This window comes from Myxocyprinus asiaticus, chromosome 11, assembly GCF_019703515.2.
Source record: "Myxocyprinus asiaticus isolate MX2 ecotype Aquarium Trade chromosome 11, UBuf_Myxa_2, whole genome shotgun sequence".
Classification (NCBI taxonomy): domain Eukaryota; kingdom Metazoa; phylum Chordata; class Actinopteri; order Cypriniformes; family Catostomidae; genus Myxocyprinus; species Myxocyprinus asiaticus.
The window spans coordinates 26,070,737-26,096,438 of record NC_059354.1 but is presented as its reverse complement, the minus strand read 5'-3'; the positions used below and the strand labels follow the sequence as shown (position 1 = coordinate 26,096,438).

The 25,702-nt window shown below is 38.2% G+C and overlaps 1 pseudogene; it reads left to right on the top strand.

Moving 5' to 3' along the window:
• Window positions 1-25,702, top strand: part of LOC127448003 (dynein axonemal heavy chain 7-like) — a 105,378-nt pseudogene that overhangs the window by 46,933 nt on the left and 32,743 nt on the right.

Below are 25,702 nucleotides of genomic sequence, written 5' to 3'. Positions count from 1 at the left end.
GAAAACACCAGAGAAATGATACCAAGAAAAACATCAAAAATTGCTTTTGGTCAATGCCAAGTCCCAGGAAAAGTTCATACAGGTCTAAAGATAGCACAAATATTGGCAAACTGAACTTTTGCAGACATTTAAAGATACTTTATCCACAATTCATCTCCATATGCCAGCGAGTCTGATGTGTTACCGGGCGGTTCACATGCCCACCGGTACATCACTGTAAACATCTCTCATTCAAAAGTTACAATTGTTTTTGTGTTGTTTTCTGGTCTGATTTAGTTACAGTATTAAAAATGTCTATGATGATCCCATCTGTATGAATGTAAGAGCTTCTTTTAACTCCTGAGGAAGGCTTTTGTCATCCCACAGTGCAGCACATTGAAGGCATATGGAATTTTGGTCACAAACATGTTGACGCAGTCACACAGTGACGTCACATGAAACAGATCAATAGAGTGCAAAAGTGCCCCGCCCACTTATTCAGGATCTTGGCTCCTGAAGTATTTTTCCCATTCATTTTTTTTTTTTTCCATAGACTTTTCAGAAAATCCATCATAAAAGAGTTCTAAGCCATGAACCAAACCAACCAGCTCCAAAGTGAATCACAACATCACAAACTTTGTTTTGAGGTAAAACATTTACATTTGGGTGGAGCCCCAGAGGGCGCTGCAGGTACCGGAAAGACTGAAACCAAAAAAGATCTGGCCAAAGCCATATCTAAACAGTGTGTGGTCTTCAGCTGCTCTGATGGCATGGACTTAGGCAAGTTCTTTAAGGTAAGTTTTACAAAGCCAACAGTTGTGATGTATGTCACAAACAGTGTTTTGTAAGTGTCAGTTACATTCCAACACTATTCTGTAGCTTGCAGCAAAAGATGTTAGATAAAAATAATGTATAATTATATAATAGTATTTGGCATTAACTTAGTGGAAAAGACTGATGTGAGATGATGGCAAAGTAAATACAGTAACATACGTGAGGTCAAGTACCATATGTCTTTAAAAACACTCTCAAACATTACAGCACAGCACTGATTAGTAAGTCCATCACTGGTTATTATATTAACTCAGATTCAGTAAAATAAGTATTTCTTTCTACAGAAAAGGGTTAAAAGTCCATAATGACATTCTTGTCTTTAAGATTATTGACCTTATAAAATATTACTAATTAAATTGAACCTTTTCTAAATCCAGAGTTCAATTAGACATAACGTTAGGGGAAAATATCTAGTATGTTAGTACAGGCATGTCAATTCTCCTTTTAGTTTGGTGTGCTAGCAAAGATTGCAATGTCTTTGCAGCCTCAGCACTATCAGGGGACTACAGCTGTATCTTAATCAAAGAGTTTTGAATTGCACAGGCTTTACATGTTAATGTCATCTTGCTCACCCCTTGTCAGTTATCTTGCAGCACAGAGTATTCAGATTACGTTTGCTGTAAGTCATTGCACAAGCTTTTTGGTCTTTTCCTGGGCTTGTTATCGTCTGGTGCCTGGGCCTGCTTTGACGAGTTCAACTTTATTGATCTGGAAGTACTTTCAGTGGTGGCTCAGCAACTTTTAACCATCCAGAGAGGTGTGTGTTTGCACATTCTTAGGTATAGTCAGCTGTGATTTCAATGCATTTTAAGGTTTAATAAATGGAGCTACAGTACAGAAAAACTCTTTCCAATCATCCAGTACATATCAAACTTAATAGACACATACTGTACATCAGAACTTAATAAGTTGAGTCCAGTTAAGTCAAGCGTTAACCTATATGACTTTCTTTGGTGAGACACAAAAGGAGATGTTAGGCAGAATGTTAGCCTCAGTCACTATTGACATTCATTGTATGCGATAAAGATTCAATTAAATTGAATGGTGACTTAGGCTAACATTCTTTCTAACATCTCCTAACAAGTCATGCTGTTATGGAACAACATAAGTGTGAAAATGATGACAGAATTTTCATTTCCCCTTCTTCTTTCAACTATCCCTTTAAATTGCATATATGTATTTAGTATAAGGAGATTTCTTAAGTGTGGATTTGGATGCATAGATTTATTTTTCCCTAAAGGTATTTCTGCCCATGCTGAGATGCTGCAGTTTGAGGGAACCTAGCTGAAACTGAACCCTACCTGTGCTGTCTTTATCACCATGAACCCTGGCTTTGCAGGGCGCTCTGAACTACCTGACAACCTGAAATCATGGAGAAAACCAGAGATGTGCAGTTGCATATGATTTATAATTTGACCATGCCATATTCAACCAGTCACACTAATTTTTTGCCCAGCAAAGTAGTGTATCAAGCCCTTGAGGTCTTACTTGTTTAACGGCTTTAAAGTCACCAAGTGCCAAGTATTATAGCAGTATCAATACCAGACATGATTCAGTTATATACAGGAATCAGCCAAAGCCTTTTGCTGAATTGCAATATAATCAAAAGTTTAAAACTTGTATTTCACACAGCAGTACTAGCCACACTGAGAATAACATGACAAAAAGTATTTGTATCACTTTACATTAGTGTTCTTGTTACAGTGTAACTTAAGTATTGAGTATTAACAATGATAAATAGGTAGTTTATATGCAAATGTATAGTGTGTGTGTTGTGAATTGTTATGCAATGTATGCAAATTATTGCATACATTAATTATTATAAATTATTATTCTTATCATGATTAATAATTGGTTTCAATCTGTTTTACGTATTTTGTTGTAGCTTACTACACAGTAGTTTACTATAGTATCTATAGTGCTTCTATATTGTTCCTTTATTTCTTACTTGCTGTCACTGTTCACTTTCACTGTTTTTTGTCCTGTCTTTTTTATTTTATTTATTTATATTAGAATTATAGTAGATTGTTCATTGTGCCTGTTCTATGAGTGTGATGGTTTTGTAATTGTCTGCTGCAGGCTCTGTTCTGAACAGTAGACATGATGGTGCCAGACTTTGCTCTGATAGCTGAGATTGTGCTGTGCTCCTGTGGATTTGTCAGAGCACGACCTCTCTCAGTGAAGATTGTAGCTACAGTGCATCTGGAAAGTATTCACCGCGCTTCACTCTTTCCACATTTTGTTATGTTACAGCCTTATTCCAAAATGGATTACATTCATTATTTTCCTCAAAATTCTACAAACAATACCCCATAATGACAACGTGAAGAAGTTTTTGAAATCTTTGCAAATTTATAAAAAAAAATAAATAAATAAATAAAACAAATCACATGTACATAAGTATTCATAACCTTTGCTCAATACTTTGTTGAAGCACCTTTGGCACCAATTACAGCCTCAAGTCTTTTTGAGTATGATGCTACAAGCTTGGCACACCTATTTTTGGGCAGTTTCTCCCTTTCTTCTTTGCAGGACCTCTCAAGCTCCATCAGGTTGGATGGGGAGCGTCGGTGCACAGCCATTTTCAGATCTCTCCAGAGATGTTCAATCGGGTTCAAGTCTGGGCTCTGGCTGGGCCACTCAAGGACGTTCACAGAGTTGTCCCGGAGCCACTCCTTTGTTATCTTGGCTGTGTGCTTAGGGTTGTTGTCCTGCTGGAAGATGAACCTTCGCCCCAGTCTGAGGTCCAGAGCGCTCTGGAGCAGGTTTTCATCAAGGATGTTTCTGTACATTGCTGCATTCATCTTCCCCTCGATCCTGACTAGTCTCCCAGTTCCTGCCGCTGAAAAACATCCCCACAGCATGATGCTGCCACCACCATGCTTCACTGTAGGGATGGTATTGGCCAGGTGATGAGCGGTGCCTGGTTTCCTCCAGACATGATGCTTGCCATTCAGGCCAAAGAGTTCAATCTTTGTTTCATCAGACCAGAGAATTTTGTTTCTCATGGTCTGAGAGTCCTTCCAGGCGGGCTGTCATGTGCCTTTTACTGAGGAGTGGCTTCCGTCTGGCCACTCTACCATACAGGCCTGATTGGTGGAGTGCTGCAGAGATGGTTGTTCATCTGGAAGGTTCTCCTCTCTCCACAGAGAAATGCTGGAGCTCTGTCAGAGTGACCATCGGGTTCTTGGTCACCTCCCTGACTAAGGCCCTTCTCCCCCGATCGCTCAGTTTGGCTGGGCGGCCAGCTCTAGGAAGAGTCCTGGTGGTTCCAAACTTCTTCCATTTACAGATGATGGAGGCCACTGTGCTCATTGGGACCTTCAATGCTGCAGAAATTTTTCTGTACCCTTCCCCAGATCTGTGCCTCGATACAATCCTGTCTCGGAGGTCTTCAGACAATTCCTTGGACTTCATGGCTTGGTTTGTGCTCTGACATGCACTGTTACCTGTGGGACCTTATATAGACAGGTGTGTGCCTTTCCAAATCATGTCCAATCAACTGAATTTACCACAGGTGGACTCCAATCAAGTTGTAGAAACATCTCAAGGATGATCAGTGGAAACAGGATGCACCTGAGCTCAATTTTGAGTGTCATGGCAAAAGCTGTGAATACTTATGTACATGTGATTTTTTTTCTTTCTTTTTTTTCCTTTTTAATAAATTTGCAAAGATTTCAAACAAACTTCTTCACGTTGTCATTATGGGGTATTGTTTGTAGAATTTTGAGGAAAATAATGAATTTAATCCATTTTAGAATAAGGCTGTAACATAACAAAATGTGGAAAAAGTGAAGTGCTGTGAATACTTTCTGGATGCACTGTATGTATAGGCTGTGCTCTGAGCAGCTCTCTTCTCAGCACCATTATGATTATGGCATGAGGGCTGTCAAATCTGTTCTCACTGCTGCGGGGAACCTGAAGGTAGGCCCTGTATCCCCTTATCTACATCTAATGCTGTGTTATTGTTGTTTGACATGTGATTTTTTTGTGGGTAACCTGACAAAAAAAAAAAAAAAAAAAAAAAAAAAAATATATATATATATATATATATATATATATATATATATATATATATATATATATATATATATATATATATATATGCTCTCTAAACTAATATGCTCTCCAGATGCTAAGTTTTGGTCCTTTTAAAACTGTTTAAAAGAGCTCACTGAATTTTACTCTTAAATAAAGTTCAAATAATTAATAGTACCCTGAAATATTTAGTACAGGAGCTAAAATATATTGATTTATTTGATTAAAGTCACAAGAACCCTATTCAGTATGAAAACAAAGTTTCACTGTTGAAACGTAACGGTGAAATTGCCATATAACTGAGTTTGTGATATGAACTCCCAAGTTCCAAACACATATTTTTCAGTCAATTCCAAGTCAGTGTGAATTTGTATCACAATACCACAATAGAAACCGTTTCTGCAAAGTACTGTACATTTCTTTGATACTTGGAAATATATCTGTGAAACTGATCTTAATGCATGCTTTCTAATTTTAGTTATTTGATTGTAAAATTGCTTGTGGTGATTGCCATTGCATTTCTATACATGGCCTTTCTGAAATAATCTGTGAATTGAATCTTTAATGGTGTGATTTAAAGAATCAGACTGAATTTTGTCTTTGAATTTTAAGTCTTTCATTTTCTGATCTAACATCCCATTTAATTTAGTATATGTTTTGGCTCTGGCTGCTTCTGCTAAGCTACCATTCCTGTGTGCCCTAAAAACTTTTTAAAGCAATTCTGAAGGACTACCAACTGCAATTGGCACAGTTCCTCTTCGCCTGCCACTGTTATCAGCACAGAGTTACCATGGGTCAGAGGAGTGAAACATTTCCACTTCGTCTCAATTCCCATTGCACGCTCCTTCTCCTCTCTCTCTCTCTCTCCACTTTTCAGCTGTGGATCAAAGCCAAATGAATCTGACACTGAATATAAATTATGTTCATACTCAGCAGCCCAGAGAATTGCAGATCTGTGAAAAACAAACTATTGAAACTGAGAACTAAAACCTTATTTGACCCTCAAGAATTCTGGCTTCCAATCAGTACAGTTTTTAAATTCCAGAAAATGTCCCCATTTACCATTGGTTGTACAAACAGATAGTCCCTCCCCAAACTCACACTGCACTGATCGAGCCACTGTTGTTGCTTCGGGCTGGACAGGCCTCTCAGACAAAACAAGAAATGCTTTTATACCTACAAAGTGTTACACTTTTAGGTGAAATCAACCTTCAAATGATTTCTAGTTAACTCTGCATATTGAGCTTGGTTACAAGAATGATTTCTTTACATCGAAATTTACACACATCAGCTTTTTAATGTTATAAGTAACATAACTCTACTTGATTGCTAGTCAAACAGTATAGTCTTTGTCTTCTGAGAACCGCACAGAATGCTCTTTTGAAGTGCAGATCCCCTGAAGCAAACTGGAGTTAAGTGTTTGGCTCAAGGCAGGGGTTCATGCTAACACTCATGGTCATGGTTAAGACCTAGCTGAAGTATATCCAGCGATTTTAGATTTATTATTGTTGCACTTCTTTACCCTAAAACATGTACTTAGTGTGCACAAGGGAAAAAGAGAATTCTTCCTTTAGAATATCATCAAATGTCTATCCTCATAGGTTCTGTCAATTCTATGTGCAATTAAAGGGGTCATATCATACATTTTTATGAATTGCTTCCCCTTATGGTCCTTTTATAATCTAACTATTTTTTATTTATTTATTTTTTAAACAGTCAGTTTTTTTTTTTTTTTCTACTGTGCCTTGAATACTTGAATGTAAACGCATTCTTCACATGTGGAATGTGAAACAGCAATTTGGTACACTTACTTGCAAGCTTCAAGGTTTGATTTGCTTCAATAACATCCTTCTATAACAAAAATCCTTCTATAATTGCCTCTTTACAAAGCCTGCATTACATTGTGACATGTTCATAAAACAGTTAGTACTGAAATGTGCAGATTAAACTGTTAAATTCAGACTGAAATAATCTGGGTCCATCCATAAAAACCAAACTTTGAGTGTACAAAATTGGCTTAAGCACTCAGAAGAGAAGTGCCAACTTCATTTTGCTGCAGTATATACATGGCCGTAGTTACTCTTAATGTTTCTTGCTAGTGTGCCTATAGTGTAACAATAAGAAACCTGTAATATCACAAAAAGTTAATCTCTTACAACTGAAAAAGGCAGATGAGAAGTAGAAAAAGACACTGATCTTGACAGTTCCTGCTCGCTTTTCTTGCTTTTTTCCAAATTTGAATAACACCTGCTTGTATCATCTGTGCTTTTTTCAGAAATGAATACGTTTGTGTCATTTTCACAGCAATCTTTGCACCATCACACTCGAGACCACACTCTTTTTCCATCTTGAAATTACTTCTAGAGACAAAGGCATGCTTTAAACCCCTCAGGTCTAAGTTGCAATTGACTGTGATGGTATAGAATGAACAAAGACAATGTGACTGAATGCCATTCTCCCTCTGGAGACTTTAAAAAATGGCAGCACAAGCAAATTTGTTCTTGAGTGTCAAACCTTTTTCTCTCCCTGTGTTTAACATGTCACAGCTGAGGTTTCCAAAAGAAAATGAGGATATTCTGTTGCTGATATATATTATTGATGTTAACCTTCCTACATTTCTAGCTCATGATTTGCCTTTACTTGAGGTACAACACTATTCTCAACAAATCTGGGTCACACATCAGTATATTCATCATATGCCAAAAATTATACATTCATCAGTATTTATAAATCTGCAACAAAGCATATGTAAATATCAAATCGTTTTCATAAATCAAATAATTTATCCATTCATTTAGTGATTTTGCCACGATCACTAGCTTCTCAATCATTGTTAATCTGTCTAGGGCATCACCTCTGATCTATTCCCTGGAATCAAGCTTCCAAAACCAGACTATAGTGTGCTGCTTGAGGCTATTAAGGAAACAGTGCTGAGATGAACCTGCAGGTCACTGATTTCTTTGCTGAGAAGATCCTGCAGATCTATGAAATGATGATTGTGCACCATGGCTTCATGTTGGTGGGAGAGCCCTTCGGTGGAAAGACGTCCGCCTATCATGTGCTTGCCGCAGCCCTGCATGACATCTGTGAAAAGGTGCTAAAATTAGAAGACTGTTCACAAAAACTATTTAGGCGTTAGTAGTACCACATTTGTAGACTATGAGAGTTTATCTGTATGTTAAGATCATTGAACAGTGGACAGTGAGTTTCAGTCAAATAGTCACAGTATAAATCACAATATCACATTAAAACCATTCTTGCACATACACACATTTCATACAGGGACAAATGTCAATGAACTTAGCTTTACTGTATGCTCAAATTTATTATACAGTATGCCGTTTGATTTAACAGATTAAACAAAATGCTTAAAATGTCTGTAAAATATGTTTTCATAGAAAGGAAATGTGATTTCATGTGCGTCCAAAGATGAAACAACACATTTAGTGGTGGTACTGCTATAAATCGCTGCATAAAACCACATTTACAAGCCTGCAAAAAATGTGGATCTGTTTTCCTACATTTAAATCAGAACAACTTAAAGTGTACCATCAAAGATGAAAAACAAAAGTGCTTTAAATACAGGGACTAATGGAAGAGAAGAGGGTTCAGATAACTGTGATCAATCCAAAGTCTATCACCATGGGCCAGTTGTATGGTCAGTTTGATCCTGTGTCCCATGAGTGGTCAGATGGCATCCTGGCAGTCAGCTATAGGGCATTTGCCGCTTCCAAGTTACAGTTATCCCTCTGTCCGTCCATCCATCCATCCAGCCATCAACCCAGCATATTAATCACACCATAATCATAAGCAGTCCACATCAACAGTATCATGCATCGATGACTTGAAAACTTTTGGAAGTTAAGGTAAAATTCAGTAGTGAGAGTCTTCTTTGTGCTGTCTCGTTTCGAGTTTGATTGAAACACCCCTTTTTTCAGAGTTTCCTGCCATTTTTTTCAGCAGCGGTGCTGTTGTGCGCACGCCCACAAGCCTGCAACGCCGGACCCGTGTTGACGCGTATTGGCCGAGGAATACCTTAAAACAGGGGTGTCAAACTTAATTTAAGCCTGGGCCATATCAGAGTTTATTTGTGCCCTCAAAGGGCCCATTGAATATGTGGCACCAGCACATGCTTTGGTGTGGTAGCATCCATGCAATTACAAATAATATTACATATTATGCGCAGCACCGATGCAAAATGCATATATGGGAAACATTATATAATTAAAAAGAAACGTTACAAATTTAGATGAACTCGTTTTCAGTGACCATAATATAATAAATATGTTTAACTCTATTTAATATTTGTTTTTGAAATGTAAAATTATTTAAGAAATAAAGACAGTCTCCTTGCACATACATGCAGTGATCGTCTGCAGCCACTCAAGCGATGTTAATGAATAGTCAGCTCTCCCCTTCTCACTAGAAATTAAGGTTTGAAATTGAGGAGAGGAAACTGATAGTAGACCAGCTGTATGAGCAGCGTTATCCTATAGCGGCAGTCGGAATTTCCTCGATACCTACTGTATATTCCTAAATACACACTGCATGCCCAACTTACACATTCTCTGCCTATGTTTAACACAGAAAGAATGTCTCACCATGTACAGAAAAAAATATGTGTATAAGCCACTACTTGATACATAAATGCCAGCAATAATTGTTAAATTCTCTGCCATCAGATTAAAGCCACTTCAAAACAGAGTGCTTACATTCCTGCCTGAGAAATACAGCTCTGAATTTTCTCTCATCGTGGTAACACAAAATCTGAATCTGAATCTTGTAGCACTGACACGAACGTTGTTATTAGCGCAGTAAACCCGTATTCCCAGAGGATTACAGTATGAAGCTTTGTTTCTCCAGCTTGGAATGGAAATGCTTTAGCTTAAGCAGTTGTTGGCAGAAGACATGGTTTACAATTGATGTCATTTGTTCAGCAAGAAAGGAAGTAAAAGAAACAACTAAGGAACAAGAGTAGATCTCCTAATAGCTGTAATTGAGGAATAAAAAGCAACGTAATAAGAGACAGGTGTCAAGTATCTGCTTTACACATAGTTTCATATTTGATTGTCACTGCTTTGCTCAAGGCAATGAAAAGTATGCAACAGAATCTTGGCTGTTTTTGCAGAAAATCCTGTTTCAGCAGAATGCTGAGCTAGATCAGAACATGAGGATGCATTTCAAGTTTGTGATAAACAAATTATAAAGCTGTGGCGGGGCGATTGAAGACAGACACGGTGGAACTTGACTTAGAATTGGCCTTGAAAGACTTGAGACTTAACTTGGACTCTGCTTCAGACACTTACGAACATGTCTGGCTGGAATCTATAAAGTGTTATAATAAAATTATACCAGTACAGTAATGCCAGTTTTATAACTAGCCACAGCTCACACAGCAAATTTGATATTTTGTGTAGTGACTTTGGAGTAACTGTTCACTGCATCCCTCCTCAGAGTCCTGACAGAAAGTGGCTTATCTTTGATGGGCCAGTGGACGCAGTGTGGATTGAGAACTTGAACACTGTACTGGATGATAACAAGAAGCTTCGTCTCATGAGTGGGGAGATCATCCAGATGTTCCCACAGATGAGTCTCATCTTTGATCCCATGGACCTGGAGGTGACTTTACCAGATACGGTGAGATGGACAGGCAAATGTTAACCTTGAGAATAGTTACAATAATAGTTCACCCAAAAATTAAAACTCTGTCATCATTTACTTACCCATGAGTTGTTCCAAACCTGTATGACTTCCTGTCTTTCAAGGATCACAAAAGGCTCTGGGCTGCTTTTCCCAAAAGCATCGCAAGCTTAATTTGATCATAGAGACCACTGGTGCCAGTTGTTTCTACGATCTTCTTAGCTTATGATGCCTTTGGAAAACACAGCCCTGATCTGTTACAATGAGAATAGACAGAGATCGGGGGCTGTCAAGCTCTAAAAAGGACAAAAAGCACCATAAAAGGTAAATAATAGTAGTCTATATGATTCATATAGTTAAACAAACTCTTCTGAAGCCCGAATAGCTACAGTATTTGTAAGAAACAGACTTACATTTATGTGGTTAAATTGGCCAAATGTTGGTTGGGTCATTTCCGGTCTTCTGAAAGTTGGTAAGGACATGTTGTGTCCATAGTAACAGGTTCTGGTTCTACATTTTATTACGGTAAAACCTAGCTCACTGTAGTAAATCACTTAATGGTTTACCTTACCTAAGAAAAATGTCTAAGGGATTAAACACAACACCCTTAAGTAATTTTTTTTTTTTTTTTTTAAGATAAGGGGAAATCACGCTCTTAGTGTTATACTTAAGGTGTGAGTATAGACATGTTTCAAATTCCATTATCACTAGAGATGCTTCAGCAGACACTTGTGTATTTGTAATATATTCCTATGTATATTCCTGTAATATAGTTCACCTACAAAGGGAAGTCTACAGTGCAAATGTTTCTAATAGGTAAAGTGCAACCTTAAAATATGATGAAATTTGATGAAAATGTATCATCACATTTCCCAACACATTTTTATATCACATTTTATCAGATGAGACATCTCTCTGAAATTGCCATCATATTCAAGACAGGCTCTGTCTTTGATGTTTGGATGCAAAAAAACTAGACCATCAAATTGGATTTTCATTGTCATTCAGCATATTAGAACCTTTTCCAGAAAAACTGTCAAAAGATGCCTTATCCAGTTCATTGGCAGTGCCACAATAATACACCCACACTGCTCTTTCTCTGACTTGCATCCTCCCCAAGAATGGCAAAATGACATGTTGCTGCTGGATTCCTGCTTTCAGAAACACCAATGTGATTTCCTCCCCTTCTTTATCTCTGCGTCTTCTGCTAAGATGGCTTTGTATCTGCTTCACATATCCCAGCCTGAGGAAAGGCTCTTAAAATTATGTCTCTCAGCTCTATCTGACCCAGTGTGGGCAGAAGACTCGGATTTAAAAGAATGGATGATGATGATGGAGATTAAATGAACACATTATGGAGAAGGGAAGTGTGCAAGAGCAATATAAAAGTGTGTGTGTTTTTCTGTTGTTTGTGCCTGTCACCAGATCAGATCAAAGCTGATGCTAGAGATAAAGCCAGAGGGAAAAAGTGAGAAAGAGATCAAATCTGTATGGATCTCATCTTGCTTGGTCGGAAAAACAAATGCTCTAGCTATAGTATGAACATAAACCATCTCTCTTTGGTCTGATCTGTCTCTTTCAATCTCTTTCTCGCTCTCTTTCACTTTTATATAAAGATGCATGATTCATAAGTGAGGCCTGCTGAAAAGTAGACCAAAGTTCAATCAGCATTCAGTTGAACAAGCTAACTTGTTCTCAGAGGTCATGCTAGCCTTAGAAGTCTCCCACGGCTTAACACCTGTGCATACACGCCCAGTTTCCAGTCCACGTACACCTCTACCATTTACATGTGCCTTCTGTGGGAGCCAGTTTCTGACAGCAGTTTCCATCAAGTCAAATCAAATCAAATCAAATCAAATCACTTTTATTGTCACACAACCATATACACAAGTGCAATAGTGGGTGAAAGTCTTGGGTGCAAATCCGAGCAACATAGCAGTCATGACAGTGATGAGACATATACCAATTTACAATAAACATCAGATTTACACAACACAATTTACATATAAAATATACACATAATTACACACAACACAATATACAAATAATAATATACAATGTACAGTATACAATACAGACAATATAGAATACACATTATACAATAAAAATAGTATATAAAGTATATATAAAATATACAGTAGGTTGTATTGTACTGTATTGACATTCAGGCCGTCGGCTGATAGTCAGTTGCCAGTGTGTTGTTAAGAGAGAATATAATTTATAATTTATGACAGTCCAGTGTGAGATAATATGATTAATAAAGTGCAGTGCTGATTTATATTGATCGCGAGAGATCAAGAGTTCAAAAGTCTGATTGCTTGGGGGAAGAAGCTGTCATGGAGACGGCTGGTGCGGGTCCTGATGCTGCGATACCGCCTGCCTGATGGTAGCAGTGAGAGCAGCCCATGGCCCGGGTGGCTGGAGTCTCTGATGATCCTTCGAGCTTTTTTCACACACCGCCTGGTATATGTGTCCTGGAGGGAGGGAAGCTCACCTCTGATGATGTGTCTGGCAGTTCGCACCACCCTTTGCAGGGCTTTGCAGGTTGTGGGTGGTGCTATTGCCGTACCAGGCAGTGATCCTCTCTACAGTGCTGGTGTAGAACCGTGTGAGATTGTGGTGGTTCATTCCAAACTTCCTCAGCCATCTCAGGAAGAAGTGGCACTGATGAGCCTTCTTCACAACAGCCTCAGTGTGAACGGACCATGTGAGTTCCTCTGTGATGATCAGACCTACCACCGTCGTATCATCAGCAAACTTAATGATGGCATTGGAGCTGTGTGTTGCCACGCAGTCGTGTGTACAAGGAATACAAGAGTGGGCTGAGAACACAGCCCTGCTGGGCTCCAGTGTTGAGGGTCAGTGATGAGGAGATGTTGCTGCCCATTCTAACCACCTGGCATCTGCTTGACAGGAAGTTCAGGATCCAGCTGCACAGCGAGCTATTTAAGCCCAGAGCCCTGGAGTTTCACATAAAGCTTGGAGGGCACTATGGTGTTGAATGCTGAGCTGTAGTCTACAAACAGCATTCTCACATAAGTGTTCCTTTTTTCCAGGTGGGAGAGAGCAGTGTGTAGTGTAGATGCAATGGCATCATCAGTGGAGCGGATGTTGCGGTAAGCAAACTGCAATGGGTCCAGTGAGGCAGGCAGCACAGAGCAGATGTAATCTCTGATTAGCTCATTTGCTGATGATGGGGGTCAGAGTAACAGGACGCCAGTCATATTAGCAAGTGATTTTAGATTGCTTTGGTACAGGCACAATGGTGGACATTTTGAAGCATGTGGGAACTACAAACAAAGAGAGGAAAAGGTTGAAAATGTCCATAAAAACACCAGCCAGTTGGTTCGCGCATGCTCTGATGACGTGGCCCGGAATGCAGTCTGGACCTGCAGCTTTACGGATATTCACCCATCGGAAGGATCGGGCTACATCCACTACAGAGATGGAGAGTGAACTAACCTCTGTATATTCGTCCGAGAGAGCTCTGTCCGCTAGGGTGGTGTTATTTCCCTCTAAACGAGCATAAAAAGTATTTAGCTCATCCGGGAGAGAGGCAGTTTTTATTCATTTTGTAGTCTGTGATGATATTAATTAATTACACTCCAAATTATGTGTCCCAATAATCACAGGCTTCTGCAATTAAGGGTTCTTTTGTGCTTACGTGCCTATATTGTGTTCAAAATGGCATAAAAAGCTAATTATGTGCTTTCTTTAAAAAAAAAAAATAAAAAGAAAAACTTTCCCTGACCTTCCTGTTTTGTCTGTTAGTGCTTTTAGTTTGTGTTTGTTAATACAATTTTTGTCAGGGCAAGAGGTGCTTCTTCATTCTTCTTAATTTACAGCCACAATTATTTCACAATCTTGTGTTTTTAATTTATCTGTCAAACATTGTGGTGATATTTATTATCTCATGTTGAAAACCTGAATATTCCAGTATCACAGCATGTCTTGTGCACCCTTAAGACAGTTTTGCCCAGTATGATGGCACACAAACAATCATCTAGCTGCAGGTTCCTGGTCCAGACTAATGGAGTGTGTTCCGTCTATGCATTCAGGAGTTATCTCCCATGTCCAGTACAAGCCTGGTAAAGTCTTTGATGAATCTGATGGACTGCATGATGGATGAGTTCAGAGAGGAGAGCCAGATAAAGGGGATGAATGAGAGAGACATTGCTCCTGGCTGGAGGTGAGGAAACAGAGAGCAGCATCCAGTTACGCAACTGATGTATTCAAGCATTTGACATGCACATATTATTAAAACGGGGCAAAAACTAACAAGATTGTTTGTGAATATTGATTTAATTTTTTAAGGCAACTGTTACTATTTCCATTGGTCATAATTAGGGTTGAGATTTGAGCAAACCCCTAACCCTACATATTAAACTTTAGAACATAACATTTCTGTGACTTTATGGTACAGACATGAATGATACCTTATAATGTTCAGCTTGTTGAGGAGAGGTCTGCTATTACTTTTCTAGTGATCAGAAACAAGTCACTGCCTTGATCATCACAATAAAGGGGTATCAATGTACAGTACATATGTTACAGCATTTTTTATTTTTTAACATAATGTTCAGTATTTGTTTTGTGTACTAATGCTTTGGCAATATTGTATGTAAACACAATCATGCCAATAAAGTATTGAATAAATTGAACTGGTCAAACAGTAAAACTATCTGAGGACCAGAATACCACAGATATTAAGGAGTGGGCTCTTTTGTCTTGGGCCATTAAGCAACCACCCAGAACACCCTTCCAACTACAAAGCAATGAGCTAAAACCCACTAAAAACACCTTAGCAACCACAAAGCAATGAGCTAAAACCCACTAAAATCACCTTAGCAACCACATAACAATGCTATCGCAACCACCCACAAAATGTAAAAATCTTGTTGAATAGTGATCAAATTATATGTGCCAGAATTTTAACACTTGTGTCAATAAATCTGACCCATAAAGAGATAGTAAGTATAGATATGCAGAACAGATGTCATAATACATGGATACAGTGAGACTGCATAATCTCAAGGACCTCATCTTTTCATTCGTTTGAGTTATCAGCTCTCGTGGTTAACCAATCAACATTTAGTTCACTGAGTTTTACTTGCAGGAAGTTTTTATTGCTTGTGTGATTCACTGCCAATACATGATATTGATTGCTTCTTACAAATACCTTAGCTTTACTGCCCTGATATGTCATCTTTTGGCCGAAGGCAACTTTCGCAATCTTTTGTGTTGTCTGAAGTATTGCTGAAGTCAGTCAATATGTCTGCATTCCTCGTATAAAGGTAATAATCTTTCTCCACCTTCTCCTCTGAGTCGGAGATCTTATCAGTGGATCAGAAATTGCCAACCTGGACGGCGAGTCTCATTGATTAGCTTTTACAGGATCAATGCTTGGAAAAGCTCCCCAACCACCCCCCTCCACCCCCCTAGATAGGAATGACTTTATTTGCTTCCTCTCAGCTGGTCATCAGTGTATTGCACACAAATTGAAAGCGCTTTTTTTTTTTATTTTATTTTTTTTTTATGCCTAAAGAGCACAAAGCATTTTGTCCCAAATCAATGCCAGCAGTGTTTGTATTGATTGTCATTTTTTGCTGAAGATTGATCTAAAGGTGGAATTGAGTTTGTAAAGGAATAGTTAAAAATAATTTAATTACCAGACATGGGAAGGTCAGCAGTGGGATGCAGTGATTAAACGGAGCAGTGAACATAGTAATGATTAAGATCATTTATTAATAAAATAATAATAATAATAATAATAATAACATCATACCTATAAATGAATTTATTGAATTACGATCAACAGTAAGACAATACTGAGCTGTTTGTTAGTCTAACATCAACCAATAGCTTTGACGTCTCCCACTACATACTATAAAAACAAAAGCACACACACACACAAAAAGATTAGGGAATTTAAACCTGAACGCTGTAGCAGGTTCTGTCTTAACTGTTCCACTTTCGCTCTCTCTCTCTCTCTCTCTCTCTCTCTCTCTCTCTCTCTCTCTCTCTCTCTCTCGCATAAAGGGCATCTTTGTTTTCTGCCTCATTTGGTCAGTTGGGGCAAGCTGTACTGAAGCTGGACAGGTAAAGTTTGATGGTTTGGTGAGAGAGATGCTGGCAGGAGGTCTCCGTGAAGAGACACGCACACGCCATGGAATTCTAGAACATGTGGAGCCACCCACCAAGCAGCTGACAGTGCTGTTATCCACTGAGGGCACGATTTATGAATACCGCTTCCTCAAAGAGGTCAGGAAATGTATTCAATACAAATTGGGCTCTTTTGGGAAGTTTTGCTTACATTTCTATAGTTCTCCTGCTCGTAAACACTTATAGTTTACAGCTGCAACTCATTTGCTGAAGAGTAAATGTGCAGTCTCACTAGGATTTGAGCTTGTAAAATTTCTTCAGACCTTGCTACATAATATGATGTCATGCTCTAGGGCTTCTGTTTTAATAGAAAAAATATATAAATAACACGTTTTACATATTTTTAGTGGGCTTAAATTATCTACACCACTTTTCCACAACACTGCAAACTATGCACCTTTAAGGCACCTCATCTCATCTGAGAGCCCTTAAGGTTAACTTTCTAGAGAGCATTTGTACAATTAAGATGTCTAGCTTGGTTCAGGATTAAAAATGCCAACTTGACTTGCTCTATTTTTACCATACATGCATATTCTGTCATCATTTATTTACCCTCATGTTGTTCCAAATGTGTATGACTTTCTTTCTTCTGCAGAATGCAAAAGGAGATGTTAGGCAGAATGTTAGCCTCAGTGACCCTTCACTTTCATTGCATTTGAATTTGTGGGTGAACTAACAGTTTAATACACACTTTAGTTTCAAACTGCCTATGTCACTGAGGAACATTTTTTAAAAATAAATTATAACAAAACAAAAAGTTTTATTTATTAATTTTTATAGAGCCAATAACCTTGTGAAAATGGCTTACATGAGCACTGATGCTCTTACAGGTTTCAGGCAGATGGGTGTTGTGGAATGAGGAGTTAAAGCCTGTGCCCCCCATCCCCAAAGATGTGCAGTTCAACTAAATAATTGTGCCCACGGAGAACACTGTTCGCTACACTGCCCTCATGGAGCTTCTCATCACTCATCAGAAGCCCACTATCTTTGTCGGTCCCACATGAACTGGCAAGAGTGTTAACATTCTAGTGAGTGTTTCAGTGCATTTTTACCACAGTGAACATCAGTCTTCCAATGAGTTAGTTTGGCTTTCCAGTCAGGAATATACAGTGCTGTTCAAAACAAAAATCTGAGTCCACATTGACAATCTTGGTCAGATTTCCTTTCCATTCTTTCCATAGAAGCACACAAGAAAGTCTTTGGAACATTCTCAAATCATATCTGGATGCCAGCTCGAGAGTATTCTGTCTTTAAAGCAAATGGGTGATATACCAAATACTGAAATTCTGAAATGTTATTTCTGTTATTCTAATTGTCATTTGTAAAAATAAATAAATAATAAAACTACCTTCAAACCAGCTGAGAATGATATAAACAGCTCATATGACAGTGTGAACAAGCACATACGAATGTACCCACACACGAGTATGTGTTTGTGTGTGTGCTGTGGGATGGTATGTCAGCAGACTGTGATAAATGTGTCAACAGCTCGAGACCAAATGTGGCCTACTGTGCACTCACCCCCTTTTTCCAGAGAGAAAGGAACACATGCAACACTTCTATTTTGGTCGGTGGTACGGTTCGAAAGTCACCAGGCTGGAGATCCATCAGCCAAACAGCCTCATCAATTACCTGCCTCATTGTGCTTTCATTTTACATACACACACTTGTGTCATTAACACACAATCTCCTCAGTCACAACTTTGGAAGTTCCATAGTGGAAGTGCTTAAAAGGGCAAAGTGTTCAATGGTGACATTTCCTCTATGGAGGGGAAGTTATTTTTAGAGATCAGAATGGGTTAGTGTTATGTACTGTAAGGATTAAAGCTGAAGTGTGTAATTTTTTCAATGTTAAAATACTTACTGCTTCCAAACTCATTATGCAGAGACAACTAAGTAAGCCATTTGTAGGTTGTTTTCTTGAAGAGTTTAAACACTGGCATTGTCAAAGCATTGCTCTGTTTGTTTGAGTTTTCCATCAGCCTGACACAGAATCATTGGCTCAATTAACGACAGAGGCAGGATTATCTGTTTATCTGACAGACAGGGGAAGTGTTCAGAATACCTATACACACTTCAGCTCTAATGAGAATGTTGTCCAAAAGTCTTATGCAAATCAATCTAATCTGAATCATATGTTATTGCACCCACACACTTTATATAACCCTGCTTTTTCCATTTTATTTAGATTTTTTTATTTATTTATTTTTTCTTAATTTGCCCCTCATGAATCTTTGGCAAAAATGTGGAAAATGCTTGAATGACCCTCAAAGCCTCTATGTCGTGAGTGTGAAAGGCCTGCAGGTGCTGATGACTTCATCACCCTCATTTAAAACATTAAGATTAAATTGTCATTTTACACTTGGCCACGTGGCTCTGTCACAGAGTTTTGAAGGAAGAAAGTGATTGTATGTGTCAGCCACAAGTGGAACAGCTCTTCAAACTCTAATGAGTGAGGTCTCTCTGAAATGTGCATATATTTACATTAATTAGTCAACATTTGATCCATAATAAGTGTTTTATATTGGTTGTGCATGAGGTTAGTTTTCATCTTTAGGTCAGTTTTGAATTTTACTGGAATTTAAAAAGATGTCATCCTTTTAACCTCATCTGTATTTCTTTCTAATATTTGTATATTAGAAAAGTTTATAGAAAACTATTTTCATAGACTTGTGTACTTACAGCATCTCTTATAATGGTAAGTAATAGACATTGGAATAGAAAGACTCTTGTCTCACACTTTGATCACTGATTAAAAAAAATGAATTGTTCTGCAACATCTGTACCAACTAGAAATAATCAAGTGCCAAAAACTAATTCATGAAGTGTCACCTAATCCACCACAGGACTTTTTACTGAATTGTCTGAAGAAGGATGTGTACAGTCCTCTGTTGATCAACTTTTCATTTTGTCTAAACTCAACAAGAGAAGGAAAGGAGTCTTTGGCCCTCCCCTGGGAAAGAAAATGGTACACTGTCAAAACTGCTTTAAAAATCTTTTGTTGTTGTTGTTGTTGTTGTTGTTGTTATTGTTGTTGTTGTTGTTGTTGTTGCTGTAGAGTTATGATTCAGTCTCATTCAAATTAAATGTAGCAATTCTTATTTCCAGTTTAAAATTCATTTATGACCATAATTTGAGCTTGAAACTCTGGCTGCAAAGTGAATCTTCGGAAAATTAAATTTGACTAATTAAAAGAAACACTCGTGATTACAATGGATGATGGTTGAGAAACAACTATGGAATACAACAATTTAATGCCATCCCTGAGATGGTTGACAAAGCATCAGATTACAGTAGTGTTAAAAAATGAACACAATACATTTATTAGTCATTTATTTTGACTCTTTTCGATTACTTTGATCAGGTGGTGTTTGTGGATGATATGAACATGCCAGCAAGGGAAGCCTATGGAGCACAGCCTCCAGTGGAGCTCCTGCAGCAGTGGCTGGACCACTGAAACTGGTATGACTTGAAGGACTGCTCCATGATCAACTTGGTGGACATCCAGATCATGTGTGCCAGGGGTCCTCCAAGTGAGTTCATGTGGTAAATTATATACTTTTACAGGCATACTAATACTTTCTATTCAGAGCAAATGCACACACAAACAGACCATGGGGGTAAACTTAAATCATGAAGATAAAGAAGATCAATCAAATCAATCAGTCAGTCATTCATCTAATACTATTGGATAACACCCCATTCATTGTTTAACATTTACTGTACAAAGTGAAAACGTGCAGTTGTTACCTTAAAGTGCGATTTTTGGCCAAATCTAAGCCTTATCATTTACTTTTGTTGGTGTAACCCAATGTAGTCAGATGTTTTAGTCATTTTAATAGCATTTTTAAATTTGAATACAACCAGTTTGTGTAGATGTTACCACATGAAGCTCATTTTTAGATTACCTGACAAAACATTTTTACAGTGTTATTAAACATCGATGGTGACAGTAAATTAAGACTGTCATGCTTTAGGAAGTGGATCATGCTTTGTGTGCAACTTTGAGATATTTATATTTCTGTCGTAGCAAACCAAGTAAACATGATATCTAAACATGATATCATAGGATGGACTTAGCAAGAAGTCTAATATTGGACACTGGATACCGTTTGACATTTCTGGCATGACTTTCCATGTTATACATGTCCATTTTCATGTGCAAGTGGAGGTAGGAACCTTGTGACTCCTGGCTTTTTACATCATTTCAACACAGTGACCATTAATGAGTTTGACGACAAAACCATGTTCACCATATTCTCAAGAATTCTGGACTGGCACTTAACCATAAGGTAGTGATGCTTTATTCAAATATGATTAATAAATAAATAAATTTCCTTTTTTTAAATTTCTTTTTTAACCTTCTTTCAGATTTCCATTTCCCAAACCATTTGCCAGCGTCACCTTCCAGATCGTCAATGCCACCATGTCTATGTATCAGGAAGCCACTAAGAACCTCCTGCCAACTTCAACTAAATCCTACTACCTCTTCAATCTGCGAGATTTCTTCCACATCATCCAGGGGATCTGCCTGTCACGACCCAACATATGATAGGACAGTAAATACTGCACCGAATTGTAGGCCGAATATTAGCTAAACTGATCTTGCTAAAAGATAAACTGACATTTTGAGATCTGTCAATCCATTAATGCAGGTCCTGAGGCTGTATTATGACCATTTAGTTCACCCAACTGATTTTGCGTGGATGGTGGGCTTCCTGCAGGAAGTATCCAAGTTTCATCTTAAAGAAGACTTCCATCAGCTCTTCAAGCATCTGGACAGTGACTTGGGTGTGTAACTAAAGATGACCTTCGGAGCCTCATGTTCTGTGATTTCCACGACCCTAAGGGTGAGGACCGCAATTAACGCAAGGTGAGTGACTCCGAGCAGCTCCGTCAGGTGATTAAGGCCCATCTTGAAGAGTACAACAACATCATCAGGGCTCCCATGAATCTCGTCCTTTTCCGATTTGCCATTGAACATGTCTGTCGCATCTCCCGCATTCTCAAACAGCCTCATGGTCACGCTCTCTTAGTGAGAGTTGGAGGGAGCGGCCGTCAATCGCTGACCTGACTGGCCGCCCACATGGCTGAAGCCAAACTCTTCCAGGTGGAGATTTCCAAGAGTTACGGTGTACCAGAGTGCTGTGATGACCTTAAACTCATTATGCAAAAGTCCACATCTGGTGACACTCATGGAGTCTTTCTTTTCTCTGTCACTTTTCTCTAAAATGGAATAATTTGAGGATGTGAGTAACTTGTTAAATATGAGTGAAGTTCCTAATCTCGTTGCTGTATATGAGAAGCATCTTTATTCCAATCTTTAACACTGGATGACTCCCTAAAACATATGTGTAATATGTATGTAATACAATACATTTCATTTATATTTACATTTTACATGTATTCATTCAGCTTTATTCAATGCAACTTACAAATGAGGAATTTAACACAAGCAATTTATACTAAGGTGACAATATCATGAGCACAGTTGCCATACAAAGTTCCTAAATTGCTCAAACATCAGTTTCAGTTTCATTATTAGATATTTCTTTAAGTTGCAAGAGAATCAGCCGTTCAGGTAGGGTTGGGAATATCGTTCCACCAGAGAGGAAAAGTAAAATAATTTCACATAATTATCGTTATTTTGTCAAAGATTGGAGAGTAACCATATTTATGAATCTTTTAGTCACCATTTTTGACCAAATGTTTTAATTTTCAATTTAGCCAAAGATTAAAAATGTGATGGATTGTTATGTTTAAACCCCACCCTCCACTAACAGAGCTGGCCGGAAGATGCACTGCAGGCTGTGGCAACTCATTTTCTGAAGGATGTTGAACTAACTAACAGCACTCGAGCTGGCTGCATCAACATGTATAAGAGCATCCACACCTCCACCATCAATCTCTCTGCATTTGCTCTCTGAGCTGCAACTACGTCACACCAGCCTCATACTTGGAGCTCATCTCCATGTTCAAACACCTACTGCAGCGCAGAAGAGAGTAAGGCATCTTGCTCTGAGAGACATTGTTTTAGAATCCCTATGTGTTTAAGTGTAAGGAGCTATTTACACAGAACATGTTCTTGCATTTAAAAACGCTAGAAAGAGTATATCACAATCAGTACAGTATATTTACATCAGCATAAAAGTTTGATTGCAGTCAGACTAAAACAATATTTTTTTTTTTTTTAAATATCATGCGAACGCTTCAGTCCAAATGAAATAATAGTCCAACTAAAATTAGAAAATTAAAAATTGGACTAACAGACCTAGATAGTGTGATTGCAGCTCGCCTTCCTCCAGCATATACAGTTGAAGTCAGAAGTTTACATACACATAAGTTGAAGTCATTAAAACTAATTTTTTAACCACTCCACAGATTTAATATTAGCAAGCAATAGTTTTGACAAGTCATTTAGAATAGAAACCTTTATTTTGGTCACATGTTATACACACATTTTTTGCATATATACAGTGAAATTTATTTGTTTTCACATATCCCAGCTAAGCTGGGGTCAGAGTGCAGGGTCAGCCATGATGCAGTGCCCCTGGAGGAGATAGGGTCAAGGGCCTTGCTCAAGGGCCCAACAGTGGCATCTTGGTGGTACTGGGGCTTGAATCCCTGACCTTTTGGTCAGTAACCTAGAGCCTTAACTGCTGAGCCACCACTGCCCCCAACATGTTTAGAACATCTAACTGTTTCAATTTTAATTGACTAAATCATAATTCCAGTGCGTCAGAAGTTTACATACACTAAGTTAAGTGTGCCTTTAAGCAGCTTGGAAAATTCCAGAAAATTATGTCAAGCCTTAAGACAACTGGCAAATTAGCTTCTGATAGGAGGTGTACTGAATTGGAGGTGTACCTGTGGATGTATTTTAAGGCCAACCTTCAAACTCAGTGCCTCTTTGATTGATATCATGGGAAAATCAAAAGAAATCAGCCAAGACCTCAGAAAAAAATTGTGAACCTCCACAAGTCTGGTTCATCCTTGCGAGCAATTTCCAATCATCTGTACAAACTATAGTATACAAGTATAAACACCATGGGACACGCAGCCAACATACCGCTCAGGAAGGAGACACATTCTGTCTCCTAGAGATGAGTGTAGTTTGGTGCAAAAAGTGCAAATCAGTCCCAGAACAACAGCAAAGGACCTTGTGAAGATGCTGGAGGATACAGCTAGACAAGTATCTATATCCACAGTAAAACGAGTCCTATATTGACATAACCTGAAAAGCTGCTCACCAAGGAAGAAGCCACTGCTCCAACAGTTTGCAAGTTACAAAGATCTTACTTTTTGGAGAAATTTCCTCTGGTCTGATAAACAGAAATTTTAACTGTTTAGCCATAATGACCATTGTTATGTTTGGAGGAAAAAGGGTGAGGCTTGCAAGCCGAAGAACACCATCTCAACCGTGAAGCATGGGGGTGGCAGCATCATGTTGTGGGGGTGCTTTGCTGCAAGAGGGACTGGTGCACTTCACAAAATAGATGGCATCATGAGGAGGGAAATTTGTGTGGATATATTGAAGCAACATCTCAAGACATCAGCCAGGAAGTTAAAGCTCAGTCGTAAATGAGTCTTCCAAATGGACAATGACCCCAAGCATACCTCCAAAGTTGTGGCAAAATGGCTTAAGGACAACAAAGTCAAGGTATTGGAGTGGCCATCACAAAGCTCTGACCTCAATCCAACAGACATTTTGTGCATCTTATTATATGCAAAATTATTGTTCCATAACTTTCATAGCAACCAAGAGCATTAACATTTACAAGTTTACATTCCATGTGAAACATGATAATGTTTTGGACATAGAAACACATTTTAGCATGCAATAAGAAGTGAATCAATGCAATTTAATTAACGTTCATAGGTATTTGTTTGTAAAGTGTGGTTCTTTCACGCATACATTTTCATACATTTGAATTAACAATATCCATGTATGTAGGGCCTTATTCATGAAACACAAGCAGAACAAGTTTGTGTGTAAATTGTTAGTAAAACCTTTTTTTTTTTAATGAAAAAATGCATTCAAGAATGATTTATCAAATCCAAGGTCAACAGTTTTCACTTATTTTTTGTACTTGCTGAACTTTGATGATTATTAAATTCAGCTATATAACAAAGAGTGGAAATTATTGTACTTATATTAATCCCATTTGGATTTAATTTATACCTAAATATGCCTTAAAAAGGACATTCTCGGACAAAGTTTTTCCATCATTTACTGATAAAGAAAAGTCCTTTTATTGGATTTTGTCTGATTTTTCTAGTAACAGCAGTTTTCTTGTAAAGGTTCCAGAGAAATTTCTGTTTCAACCATTCATGAGAGGATTTGTAAAGATCTGTACATCCATAAACTCTACATATGTAAAAGAGCTTAAGTTTTTGGATGCTATGAATATGATAATTTTTTCATTTCATTGTCTTCCCAAAAGTACAAAAATGTATGTGTAAGCGTTAATCATGAATATCTACAAATACTAATGAGATTACTAATGAGAATAAATAGCAGCAGTGTTTTAGCTAAGCTTTCTATATAGATTTATACATTTCTTAGTGGAATGCTCTTTGTATGTACTGGTACTCTTCAAACTATTCCATACCAATCAATCTGTAACCCTTTGTAGGATATAACTGTGGTTAAATCCATGAAGAATCCTTCTGCTGGTGTCAAGCTGGTTATGGAAGCCATCTGCATCCTGAAGGGCATAAAACCAGACCGTATCCCAGACCCCTCTGGCTCTGGAAAGAAGGCGGAGGACTTCTGGAGCCCAACGAAGAAGCTGCTGGGGGATATGAAGTTTCTCCAGAGTCCTCACGAGTACAACAAGGACAATATCCAACCCAACTACATGAGCGTCATCCGCAACAAATGCATCACCAACCCAGACTTTGTGCCAGAGAAGATCTGTACAGCCTCCACTGCTGCAAAGGGTCTCTGTAAATGGGTGTGTGCTATGGACTCCTACGATAAGTGAATTATACCAAACCTAATTCATAATTCAAGCTATTTCATATGATGCTACTTCTACTATTACTA